Below are 13,837 nucleotides of genomic sequence, written 5' to 3' on the forward strand. Positions count from 1 at the left end.
AGTATTTTTGGGTCTGGAGGAAGGTTGTTTCCTATTTTTTCTGATAAATTACCATACTGACTTCCAAAGTGACTGTACCAGTTTCCACTCCCACCAGTAATGGAAGAATGTTCCCTTTATCCCACATCCTCTCCAGCATAAGTTGTCATCAGTGTTTTTGATCTTGGCCATTCTTACAGGTTTAAGATGGAATCTCAGAGTTGGCTAAGGGTGTTGAACATTTCCTTAAGTGTCCTTAGGCATTTTAGATTCCTCTGTTAAGTGTTCTCTGTTTAGGTCTGTACTCTATTTTTTATTGGATTATTTGTTCTTTTGATGACCAATTTCTTGAGTTCTTTGTATATTTTGGAGATCAGTCCTCTGTCTGATGTGGGGTTGGTGAAGATCTTTCCCATTGTAGTTTTGTCTTATTGACCATGTCCTTTGCTTTACAAAAGCTCCCAAATTTCAGGAGGTCCCATTTATTAACTGTTGTTCTCAGTGTCTATGCTACTGGGCTTATATTTAGGAAGTGGTCTCCTGTGACAATGCGTTCAAGTGTATTTCCCAATTTCTCTTTTATGAGGTTTAGTGTGGTTGGTTTTATGTTGAGGTCTTTGATTCTTCTGGACTTGAGCTTTATGCACAGCAATAAATATGGGTCAATTTTCATTCTTTTACATGTTGATATCCAGTTATGCCAGCACCATTTCTTGAATATGCTTTCTTTTTTCCATTTTATATTTTTTGATTATTTGTCAAAAATCAGGTGTTTGTAGGTGTATGGATTGATATCCAGGTCTTTGATTCAGTCCTAATGGACCTTCTGTCTGTTTTTATGCTAATAGCAGGCTGTTTTCATTACTGTAGCTCTAAGGTATAGTTTGAAGTCAGGGATTGTAATGCCTTCAGAAGTTTCTTTATTGTACAGGATTGTTTTCACTATCCTGGTTACTTTGCTTTTCCATATGAAGTTAATTGTTGTTCTTTCGAGGTCTGTGAAGAATTTTTCTGGGGTTTTGATGGGCATGGCATTGAATCTGTAGATTGCTTTTGGTAAGATTGCCATTTTTACTATGTTAATTCTACCCCCGCCCCCAAGAGCATGGGAGATCTTTCCACTTCTGGTGTCTTCTTCAATTTCTTTCTTCAAAAGATTTAAAGTTCTTGTCATACAGGTTTTCTGCTTGTTTGGCTAGAGTTACTCAAAGATATTTTATTTGTGGCTGTTGTGAAGGATGATGTTCCTCTGATTTCTTTCTCAGCCCAGTTATCATCTATATAAAGAAGGGCTGATTTTTTTTTTAGTTAATGTTGTATCCTGCTACATTACTGAAGGTGTTTATGAGTTGTAGAAGTTTCTTGGTAGAATTTTAGGTTTGATCTTTTTATAGTGTCTCATATTTCCTGGATATTTTGTGGTAAGCTTTTGTTAGATTAAATGCTTTATTTGGCTGATGAGTTTACTTCCTCTATTGTATCTTCAGTGCTTGAGATGCTTTCTTCCATCTCTTGTATTCTGCTGGTAATGCTTGCATTTATGGTTCCTGATAATTTTCCCATATTTTTTATTTCCAGAATTCCCTCTTTTTTTATTGTCTCTATTTTGGTTTTCAAGTCTTGAATATCTTCTTTCACCTGTTTGATTGTTTTTTCTTGGTTTTCTTTAAGAGATTTGTTGACTTCTTTCAATTTTTTGTTTGTCTTTTCCTCTATTTTTCTGAGGGAATTTTTCATTTCCTCTTTAAGGGCCTCAATCTGTCTCCTAAAGTTACTTTTTACATCATTTTCTTCTGCTTCATCTGTATTGGGTTGTTCAAGTCTTGCTGTTGCAGAGCCACTAGCTTTTGTTGATGTTGTATAGCTCTTTGTGGTGTTGAGTGTGTTCTTACCTTGTCTACTCATCTTTTCCTCTGATTGGTATAGTTGGAGCTGTGTCTCTGGTGATTCCGTTTCCAGGTGGCAGTGAATTCAAGGTTTAGACGGTTGCTCCTCGTTGTGCAGTCAGGGCCAAGGTTTCTGTCACCCTGGAAGTCACTCACCATTTCCGGAGGTCGCTCAGTGCTTTCAGAGGTTGCTCTGCAATCTTAGATGTCATTTGGGCCTGTTCCCATGGAGGTTCAGGTCTGCTCCTGTGGAGGTCGCTGGCTCAGGTGGGAATGGTGGCTTCAATGGAGTTCTGTCACCTAGATTTTTCCAATCTTTACCATTGGGGTCTCTGCCTGAGCTGCAAGAAAAGGACTTTGCAGTACAAAGTCCTAAAGATAAAAAGTATTTTGTGTGAATTAAATCAAAGAGTCACGTGAGCAGTTATATATCCATGAAATGAGGCGATTTTAAAACTCATATAATAAAGAGATAAGGGAGGCTCTTATGCAATGACAGTTCTGCAAGAAGAAACAGTTTTTATCATACACGCACCCAGCTCAAAGCAAGCAAGCATGTAAAGCAAGTATTAATGAATGCAAATAAGGGATTAAGTTCCATACAAGAGCAAAGGGCTTTATCTAGAACACCACTTTGAGGCAAGTTGTTTAGGCAAGAAGGTCAACAAAGAAGAGGCTGAATCAATGGAAGCCAGGAAGATGTGCACCTGAAAGAAAATTCGTGTCAATGATCTAGAAACACATGGTTTCTACTAAACACATGGGGCATGATACATGACAGGTCAGCTGACAATTTGCATGAGAAATCTGCACAAATTAGAATAAACAAATTTCTTTGAGTCTCTTTTTTGACCACCAAGGCAAAGAAACTAGGAAGCACTCAATTAGAAAAATATCGACTCCCTGTTGTCTCTGACCTAGACACACAGACACACACAAATACACACAATCCATCAATCAATCAATAAATGTAATTGACAAAAGGATTCTGAAGTTGCAAAGAAATAGTAATAATTATTAAGAATCCAACACAATTGAAAGTTTGATCCTTAAAAAAAGGACAGAAAAGAGAAAACAGATGGAGGAATGAGAGATCATAGGTGCATAGCCCACTTTAAACAGCCTGTGAGACCCCTGCTCTGTGATTGAAGACTGTAGCTACAGGTAGGGATGACAAGCTTGGCTAACTGGAAGACTATGGTGTATGCTGCCTACAAGGAAAACACCACAGCAGACACACGCTAGTATAAACACAGCATACACAGGCTCACACAGGCGATGGGATAAGAGACAACCTAATAATGATGCCAAATAAAGATATCAACATGGCTGTATCTATATCTGGCCAAGTCATTTCCTGAGCCAACCACTGTCTCAGACTGTAGAGTATAAACTAACACATGGTACCTGGTGTATGTGTACACATGGTGAAATAAAGTGTATGCTGGTGTGCATACACACAGTGAAATAAGGCAGAGTGGGTTAAATAGTGAATGGTGTGTTGGTTGGTGTGCATGCACACAGAGAAATAGGGTGAAGCAGGTAAATTTGTACATATAGTCCATACCTACACTTGATTACTCATAGGACAGTCAGTCAGTAAATCAGTACAAGTACAGACAGTTCAAACAACTCTACCAACAAGGGTGGTGCATGGTGATGGTTCTTGTGCATATGGGGTATTTTTCAGCAAATTCTTCCTTTCCCCCCCACTCTCTCTCTGTCTCTCTCTCTCTCTCTCTCTCTCCTTCTTTGAAAATGTTCTCTTTTTTTCCTTTTTTCTCATCTGTATTCACCTTTTAAAGCAGAATGTGATTGGGCACTGTATTTCCACTCACAAGCCTTGCTTAGTTACAAGACCTAGGGAAGCTTAGGATTTTGTTCTTGGTACAAGCCACATGGGGAATTCCTGTTGATTTAGCTTCTGTACTTACTTCTAAGACTAGTACATGCAAAACTATAGGGGATGAAAATTTTTAAGATGAAACTTAAGCCATCTTAATTTTTTTCTGTTAAACATGAAGCTGTCTCAGAACACTTCCAAGTGAAATTATTTGGTCTAATAGCTGTTGCTATACTACACATCTGCCTCTGGAGATGAGATGGTATCCCTCAAAGATTATTGCACCCACATGAAGGAAAACCAGAAGCACATCACTTTATTACAGGTGAGACCATGGACCAAGTTGCTAATTTGGCTTTTGTGGAACACCTCAAAAAGCATGACTTAGAAGTAATCTATATGATTGAGCCCATCAATGAATATTGTGTGCAACAACTGAAGGAATTTGAAGGCAAGACCTTGGTGTCAGTTACTAAAGAAGGACTGGAGCTTCCAGAAGATGAAGAGGAGAAAAAGAAGCAGGAAGAAAAAAAAAAAAGACAAAATTTGAAAACCTCTGCAAAATTATGAAAGATATTTTGGAGCAAAAGGTTGAAAAGGTGGTTGTATCAAACTGGTTGGTGACATTCCCATGCTGTATTGTCACAAGCACATATGGGTGGACAGCAAACATGGAAAGAATCACGAAAGTTCAAGCCCTCAGAGACAACTCAACAATGGGTTACATGGCAGCAAAGAAGTACCTGTAGATAAACCCTTATCACTCCATTATTGAAACTCCAGCAAAAGGCAGAGGCCGACAAGAACAACAAATCTGTGAAGGATCTGGTCATCTTGCTGTATGAAACTGCACTCCTGTCTTCTGGCTTCATTCTGGAAGATCTCCAGACACACGCTAACAGGATCTACATGATGATCAAGCTTGGTCTAGGTATTGATGAAGGTGATCCTACCGTGGATGATACCAGTGGTTCTGTAACTGAAAACCCTTATCACTCCATTATTGAAACTCCAGCAAAAGGCAGAGGCCGACAAGAACAACAAATCTGTGAAGGATCTGGTCATCTTGCTGTATGAAACTGCACTCCTGTCTTCTGGCTTCATTCTGGAAGATCTCCAGACACACGCTAACAGGATCTACAAGATGATCAAGCTTGGTCTAGGTATTGATGAAGATGATCCTACAGTGGATGATACCAGTGGTTCTGTAACTGAAGAAATGCCACCCCTGGAAGGAGAAGACGACACATCACGCAAGGAAGAAATAGACTAAGCTTCACCACAACTATATGTTTGATGCTTACTATCATTCCTTCTGATAATATATTTCCCAGGATTTTTGTTTATTTTTGTTAACATTTAAGACATCTGTGTGGCACGAAAACGAAGGGGAAGATAAAATTTCTTTCTACTTGTGTGATACCGTGATACTATAGGTTTGATTCAATAGGTTGGTAGAACGTTTGTTGTGCCCAAATTGCCTTCAAACTCATTCCACAGCCAAAGATAGTCTCTAACTCATTTCCCTGCCTCCTCATTTCAAATGCTGCACTTCCAGAGGTGTGTTATCACACCCAGCTTGGATTGTTTCTTGATCTGGAAAGATAAATGAAAGCAAAACCTTGTAAGAAGAGAACACGATGCTGAGCGCTTAGGAAAGAGCATGAGGATCTGGGACTAGTTGGCAGAGGGTTGGATTAAGATATTGTATGAAGTTTCCAAAGAAATAAGACAAATATTACTCTGAAAGCAGCAAATATAACCCTACCACCTCTTAGTTAATTATAATGGCTAAATTCTTTATACCATATTTTCTGAGATCATTTGAGATATTGTTGAAAATGACGGCATAATGATATATCGCTATCCCCAGAACTCGGAAACGACAGACTTCAAAATGACCCGTGTCAACAAAACTCTCGGTGACGATATCGGAAAATATTTTTAATTATATGAAAGCAAAACTATAACATGTCACCCTCTGAAAAGCTGCCCACTCTGCAGTGAGAAGGAGGTTGATAACACTTGGTGGTTTTTTAATATATATATATATTTTTTTAATTTTTTTATATTACATCATTTCCCTCTTTCCTTTCCTCCTTGTAACCTCACCCATGGACTCCTTCCCTTTTCTCTTTTTCAAACTTATGGACAATTTTTTGTTAGCTTCTGGTGTGTGTGTGTGTGTGTGTGTGTGTGTGTGTGTGTGTGGCTTATACTCTAAATATATAAGACTGTTTCTTTCTCCCCTCTCCCTGCTCCACAGTTGCCTGTAGTTCGCTGTTAACAGCTCAGGCCTTCTGAACTTAATCCCTCCTGTGTTAGTGTAGTCACTGGTGTTGTCCTTGTTCTGGTCCATGCTTAGGTGTCCATGTTGGTGAGACTTCCTGAATGTAGCTTCTGACATTTCTAGGAGAATTTCTAGGAGACACAATCTCACATCAAACTTCCTCATCCTCTGGCTTTTATAGTCTGTCTGCTCCCTCGATGGTGATTTTTAGGAAGATCTCTTATGCAAAACACAACACATAAAGATTCCCAGGCTCTGATACCTAGCAGAGCCAGGGGCAAACAGAAAGGAGACAATGTATCGCCAGCAGAAGAACCTAAACAGTAGAGTAGACCTCTGGAAATAAGTTGACTGTCCAAGCTCAATTTCACTGCCTAGCCAGACTGATCAAACTGAAACAAATAAGCAAATGAGAAAAATAAAAAGATTAGCCATGTCAGGAAATGGAGAAATTATAATTATACCAAATTATGATATAAAAGCAGTTCTATGGGTTAAGGGATATTTTGAGAAGTGCTTTAACTAGATAGCTTGAGTAAGTTAGCAGGCAAATGGATGGAAATAGAAAACACTATCCTGAGTGAGGTAAGCCAGACCCAAAAAGAGGAACATGGGATGTACTCACTCATATTTGGTTTCTAGCCATAAATAAAGGGCATTGAGCCTATAATTCGGGTTCTTAGAGAAGCTAAATAAGAAGGAGAACCCAAAGAAAAACATATAGGCATCCTCCTGAATATTAACCTTCATCAGGCGATGAAAGGAGACAGAGACAGAGACCCACATTGGAGCACCGGACTGAAATCTCAAGGTCCAAATCAGGAGCAGAAGGAGAGAGAGCACGAGCAAGGAACTCAGGACCGCGAGGGGTGCACCCACACACTGAGACAATGGGGATGTTCTATCGGGAACTCACCAAGGCCAGCTGGCCTGGGTCTGAAAAAGCCTGGGTTAAAACCGGTCTCGCTGAACATAGTGGACAATGAGGACTACTGAGACCCCAAGAACAATGGCAATGGGTTTTTGATCCTACTGCACCTATTGGTTTTGTGGGAGCCTAGGCAGTTTGGATGCTCACCTTACTAGACCTGGATGGAGGTGGGTGGTCCTTGGACTTCCCACAGGGCAGGGAACCCTGATTGCTCTTTGGGCTGACCAGTGAGGGGGACTTGATTGGAGGAGGGGGAGGAAAAGGGGAGACGGAGGTGGGGAAGAGACAGAAATCTTTAATTAATTAATAAAGAAATAAATTTAAAAAAAAACAAAAAAAAGCTGCTATGAAAATTCACTTTTAAAAACCCATTAGTTTTTAGTTATTAAATTGAAATTAGTACCACCGACATTTCCAGTCAGAGTGATATAAGGCTGAACCATAAACCAAAAACACATGCAAAGAAATACCCCGAGGTGGTACATGCACTTACAAGTTGCCAAAGTTCATTCTATCATAGACAGCAAAAATAACCACTGCATACAAGTCCATCCACGGCCACTACATGAGCCCATCCTCTCCCTAATACAGAGAGTCAGACATTCCAGGGAAGAAGAAAACCATTCCAGGCTGGAGGCAGCGCTTCATGGACACGGGTGCAGTGATTACAAACAAAGCAACAAATCAGGCGGCAGGACGTGACCAGATGAGAGCCGCGGGACTGCCGCGGGACTGATGTCCACCATCAATGAAGAGACCCACCGAGCTAATGATTCCCACCTCACATCCTCTGGAGGCAGCGTTGAGAGCTGGATCGGGAAGGCATCTTTCTTCACGTGATGGAGAGAGCTCTGAGTCTTAGAGCTACCTGGGTATAGTATGTGCCAAACCTGAATGCTTGTTTCTGAAGCCTGGGATTGAAGGAAGGCCGCTCTTGGTCAGGCCTTCTGCTCAGTCACTCACTGGAGGGTTTAGCTAAAACCTCAATACAAGCAAGAAAAAGAAAAGAACACTAGGCTAGTTTTAAAATAAAGCACACGGTCTAAGAAACAGCTCATGCTCAACAAGACAACTCTAGCACATTGAACATGGAAGGGACCTGTGAGTCTGGCACTAGAGCTTGATAGCTAAATTTGCACTATTGTCTAAAAGGTTAAATTAATCACTTTAAAATTATTTTGAGGATTAAAGTATGCTGCTGTCCAAATAAGACTCCATAGTTGATAAAGGAGAACTCACATAAAAAGCTGATTATGCAGCAATGCTTAGCTAATTAAAGTTTCATGTTTGCATGTTTAGTTTTAATCTAAGGTACATTATAATAAAATTATGTCGGATTGCTTTATTACCATGGAGTCTAAAAATAAAGGTAGAGCTAGTGCCAACAGAGAATAAGCTTGGAAGTCAACGCTTGCTTCATAATAACAGGAAAAGAGCCAGGGACGTCAGTGATGCAGTTTGGCACTTAAAAGAGAAATGAAGTCAAGGAGTAAAGAGAGACCCTGGAACACAGATAGATAGGCCACTCCAGAGAATTCTAGGTACAGGTGGATTGTTGATCATAGGACTTCTGAAGCGAGGAGACACTAGGACACCATGCTGGAACTGTGAGGCCCCGCTGGAGGCTGAGCGTGGCCAGCTGACCTTGAAGTCTCCAGGAACCCCTGCTAGGACAATGTAGCCGTAACCTCTGACCTTCCGGGAACTCTCTGGTTCAGCAGGGAGATGTCTGTGACCTTTGCCTTACAGGCCAGGAAAGATTGAACCATTGGCCACAAACGGAACTTAAGAATCACTATGATGAGTATTTAACGGGGAGTGTTGATGGAGATAGTAGATATTTTTATTTATATTCTGTTGATAAAATAAAATACTATGACCAAAAGCAACTACGGAGAAGGAACCATTATTTCTGCTTCCTTTCTCAGCATATGGTCTGTAGTAGGAGATTGGGGCAAAAACTCAGGCAGAAGTTGGAACAAAGGCTGTGGAAGATCACTGCCTCTTGGCTTTATTTTTCTGGCCTCTGGGTGAGCCTGTTTTCATACACAGCTAAGAACCACATGCCCCAGGGTGAGAACATCCATAGTGGTCTTTTCCACCAACTCACTGCCAAAGCGTGTACCTCCAGACATGCCCATGGGCCAGTGTAGTCCAGGCGTCTTTTAGCTGAAGTTCTCTCTACCTAGGTGATGCTAGATTGTGTGATGGTGACAATAGAAACTAACCAGGACAGTAGACAGCATACAAAAACACGTGAGAGATGACGAATAAAAAATAACCAGCGAAAAAAGCAAAACAACAGAAATGATATTCATTGGTTGGCTAGCCGAGGTGGGATTCAGTGAGTGTGTAAGAGGCTATAAGAATGCCTCATACTACACAATAAAGACAAAGCTTCAAGGGGGAAAATGCACAGTGGCCAACAGCTGTAACATATGGTAAACAGAATAGTCAAAGCAGAAGAAATGAAAAAAAAAGGGATCCAAAATATTTTATGTAATAGCATGATGATCTTCTAAAATTAATAATCTATAACAAATTATCACGGATCCAGGAAACTTGGAGTACTAGATGGACATTAAAAACCATCTGCATTTTGTCAAATTTAAACTTCAGAAAATGAAAACGTTTTCATTTAGAACATAAGAACAGGGACTCCGCAGAGTTCTTGACAAAAAGAGAATAGATTTAAATAAATCAAATGATTAAAGAACGAAGGACAGCACCACACCAGGCAAAATCGTCCTTCGGTGGTAGCCAAGGAAGATAAAGCAGGAGAAATTTGACAATTGACAGGGGAGGGAGAGGCATTTTCTTCAGTGAGGTAGTCACTGTTGCTCATGTTTCTACGAGCAAGCACATCAAACTCATTGGTTTACAAGAGAAAAAAAGAGAAATCATAAATGGGACTGAAACTTCAGAAAAACAAAACATGAAGGAATCTATCCCAAATAAAAGTGGCTCTAATACCCACTGCACCATGGAACAAAGTGCTTACCAAAAGAAGGAACGAAAGGAAGGAAGGGTGAAAGAATATGTTTATGGCATTAAATGCCTGCATTAGAAAATAAAGAAAAACCCACATTGAATCTTAGCTTGCATCTGAGAAAATCATAGGACACAGAAAACTTAAAGACTACCAAGCAGAAGAAAGAAAGAGAGAAAGAAAGAAAGAAAGGAAGGAAGGAAGGAAGGAAGGAAGAAAGAAAGAAAGAAAGAAAGAAAGAAAGAAAGAAAGAAAGAAAGAAAAAAAATTTGAAGTTGAAATTGATGAAACTGAGAAGACAGAAATAGGACAAGAAACTAAAAGCTTGCTTTGGGAGACAAACCATCAAATAGAAAAAGCTGTGACCAAGCTCACCACGGAGTAAACAGGATATAAACTGCTCGGAGCAGAAAAAAGCGACTGTAGCTAGTGGAGTTCCATGGTCGTGGAAAGACAACAGACTACTACGGTGATTTTAGGTATTGCACTTGACCACAAATGAACTGGATCAAATTCTCGAAAGAACAAACTGCCAAGGCAGGCCTAGGTGATGTGTGTGCCCGTGCCCTTTGAGACAAGTGACTCTCTCATAGACGGCCTTCTGAGAGCAAAGCAGCCAAAGTGAACTCCATCAAGTATTTCAGGGAAAGCGCATCAAATCTTCATGTCTTTTTTCAAAGAGCAACGTTGGAAGGACACTCCTGCATGCGTACATTGACCTGACAAAAATCAGTTATGTACAAGATTTATAGGAAGAAAATTATAAACCCCAGAAAATAAAAATCAAAGAATATCTAAATATATGAAGGAATAGGTCTTGAATTGTAAGGATCCATACTTTTAAGATGTCAGTTCTTGCCAGCTTGGTCCATTGCGTCGATGAAATTCCAACTGAAATCTTGGCAAGCAACTTTCCAAATAATGAAAAACTGATTTTAAAGTTTTCAAAAATGACTAAACCCCCAGGGCAGCTAGCACTCCACTAAAGAAGAATAGATATATTGGAAGAAAGACACTACATGACTTCAAGACTTATTGTGAAGCTGTGTTTATCAACACAGCCTGAGATAGTCAGGGCAAGGGCAATACAGTAACATGAGCAATGTGCAGAACCAAGAGCCCAGCAATGCACACAGTCAAATCCTGTCCTGACAGTGCAAGGCTTAAGGGAAAGAACGCTGTGAGCAATGCTGGAAAAAAAATCCCCCACCCCCACCCAATTCTAGAACTTTATCCCACACAGTTTTGCAAGATCGTCTTACCATAGATCTGAAAACTGGGGGCCGTAAAGTTTATGAGATCAAACGTTGGAGAAAACTTGAGCTGGTCAGTAAATTTAAGATCAACAATAGTTGTTTATTGAGAAATATGCTGGACTGAATTTTTCACAATTCGCTATTTTCCGCTCTGTGAAAAATACTGTGAAAAGAATCAAGCCACAAGTTAAGAGATGTTATATATATAAAAAAGATGGTAAAGTAGTTGTACCCAAAATATTTATAGAAGCTTTAAAACACAAGGGGAAAATAGTAACCTAATTTAAATGGTTAAAATGCATGAGCACATAGCTCAGGAGAGGCGATACGGAGAGACCTAGAAAAAGACAGCAGCGGTATTCATTACCAGGGAGGGAAATTAGATAAAATGAAAAATCCTGGAAACTCATAGACTGACTAAAATGACCAGCAGACAAACAAAAACCCTGATGAACCTCAAATCCTGATGAAGATGGGGGGCTGTAGGCATTCCTGACCGTGAACTGAACAGTGACAGCCCTATCTTAGGAGCTCCTTGGGTGGGGTCCCACACAGCTCTCAGTGTGTCTGTGCTATTTAATGAAAAGCTGTGCCTTTGACCTTTACTTAACTGATCTAAAAAGCCTATGCTCTGAAAAGTCTGAACACGTATGATTATCACAGCCTTCGTTATAACTGGCCAAAGGTCATAGAAATTAAGAATCCCACCATGAGGATGAACTCTGGGCTGGGAAATACGGCTCAAAGCTAAAACAGTAAACGTTTGAATGGCAGTTCAAATGGAGTGTCATGGAGGATATGATGAATCCAATATATTGGAAACTGACAGAAGTCAGTCTACAAGACTGTACATTCTATGGTGGCAATTCTTCAACATGCCAGGGGACTGTGGTTTTCAGTTGACACGATTATTACATCAACAGCCGCCAGCCATACCTTGAGAACCAAGAAGAACCGGCGATTTCCGGAGATACAACTGTCCTGTCTACGGTGGCGCTATCTTTAACGTGTTGCATCTCACTGGATATCAGAAGCCCGTCAGCGTCAGCCTGGGGAGAAGTGGAATGAGAGACACAGATGTTCTGTGTGTTTCTGTTGAGGTGAATCCTGACGTCACGCACCGGGCAAACTATAAAGATGCGTATCAAGCAGAGCGAGCTTCACGGCACCCGGAGCAGAATATTAATTGGGAAGGTGGTGGCACTGCAGAAACGCTCACAGCCTGTTAACCAAAGAACTCCATGTCACCAGAAACATACAAAAAGATGTGGGGAACAGAGTCTGGAGAATGGCACTGGCCTCCCTGACTGTGGAATTGTCAGGAGACTGAAGCAGTGAAGGGAGCGGAGGGGAATCTCCAGCCATGTTCTCCTTGCCAGCACTGCTTCCCGCTGGGGCCTGGATGACAACTGACTAGTGATCCCTGCTTGCTGGAGCTGAGCAATTAAGGAAATGAGTGGCAGAGGGGGAAAGCCCAATTTCACACTGTCCAAGTGGGAACTGACAGATGTGTAAGACGGGGAGGCTGGATGGAGTTCTGTGATAATTGATTAAGCTCAGAGACACCCGGAAGGAATCATGCGTAACCAGTTACAGGCAGAGGTGTGTGAGGAGGCAGATGTGTGTCGGTATACAGGTCAGATGTACATACATGTCTTTCTCTGTCGGCTCCATTGGGCTACATGAGCAAACATCCAGGGGCAAGAACATACCTACTACTTGGGTTACGGTTCCTAATACCATTCTCTAATGAGAAGTCAGAGCTTCTGAGGGAAAATGGCTGACACACTGGGGCAAGGTATATGGAAAGAGGGTCTGGCACATATAATCGTGTCAGAGAACAGAAAGTTTTAAAATCCAGAAACTCATTTGGTGTTGAATCACCAAAGGGAGTGGGGGGAAATCTAGAACAACAGAAAGAGCACCCAACCAGTCAAACCAAGAAAACAAGCAAAGGACTAAGTGAGGAAGAATACAGTTACAATCCAAAGTGCAAGATAAACACCTAAACGTCCTTGGAGATATAAATAAACAATAAATGAAGGAATAGGAAGGAGAGCTGCCACCATGCGGAAGAGCTACGGTATTTTCTATAGCTATTCGACCTGTAGAAGAGATCATAACCTCACTACATGTCACCATGGACATGGAGAGGTCCCTCATTCCCAAGCACACAGTGGGAACTTCAGAGAAAGGGGGAGATGCTTGACCAACACTATGTCAGCCAGATGCTCAAACCCCAAACATGCGCCAGGAATTGATTAGCTGATGTGACAATGTGATTTTGTGTCTGTGAACTTCCTTATCGACTTTTCTATAAATCTAAAATTTCTCTAGAAGTATCGACTGACAATGCATTCGAAGACACCTTGCCAAAACGCTTCTCTAGAAGTGACTTCCATCCTCTCCTCATTATTGGAACCCTCTCTTCAAATGGACCACAATTGAAAACATCTTTAAACACGTGTGTCCAGTCAGTGAGCTGACTTAGTAAAGTCACTCGCCACCAAACCTGAGATCAGTGCCACACACTCACAAAGGAGATCACTGGCTCACTCGGCTGCCCTGTACTCGTGGGCTATGAGTGTGGATACACTTCATGTCCCGACACACACAAACAAATACGGAGTAAATGTAGCAAAGAGTGTGCTGGTGTGTTTTCA

This window comes from Alexandromys fortis, unplaced genomic scaffold (genome assembly GCF_014885135.2).
Source record: "Alexandromys fortis isolate MF-2015 unplaced genomic scaffold, M_Fortis_MF-2015_v1.1 scaffold_249, whole genome shotgun sequence".
Taxonomy (NCBI): Eukaryota; Metazoa; Chordata; class Mammalia; order Rodentia; family Cricetidae; genus Alexandromys; species Alexandromys fortis.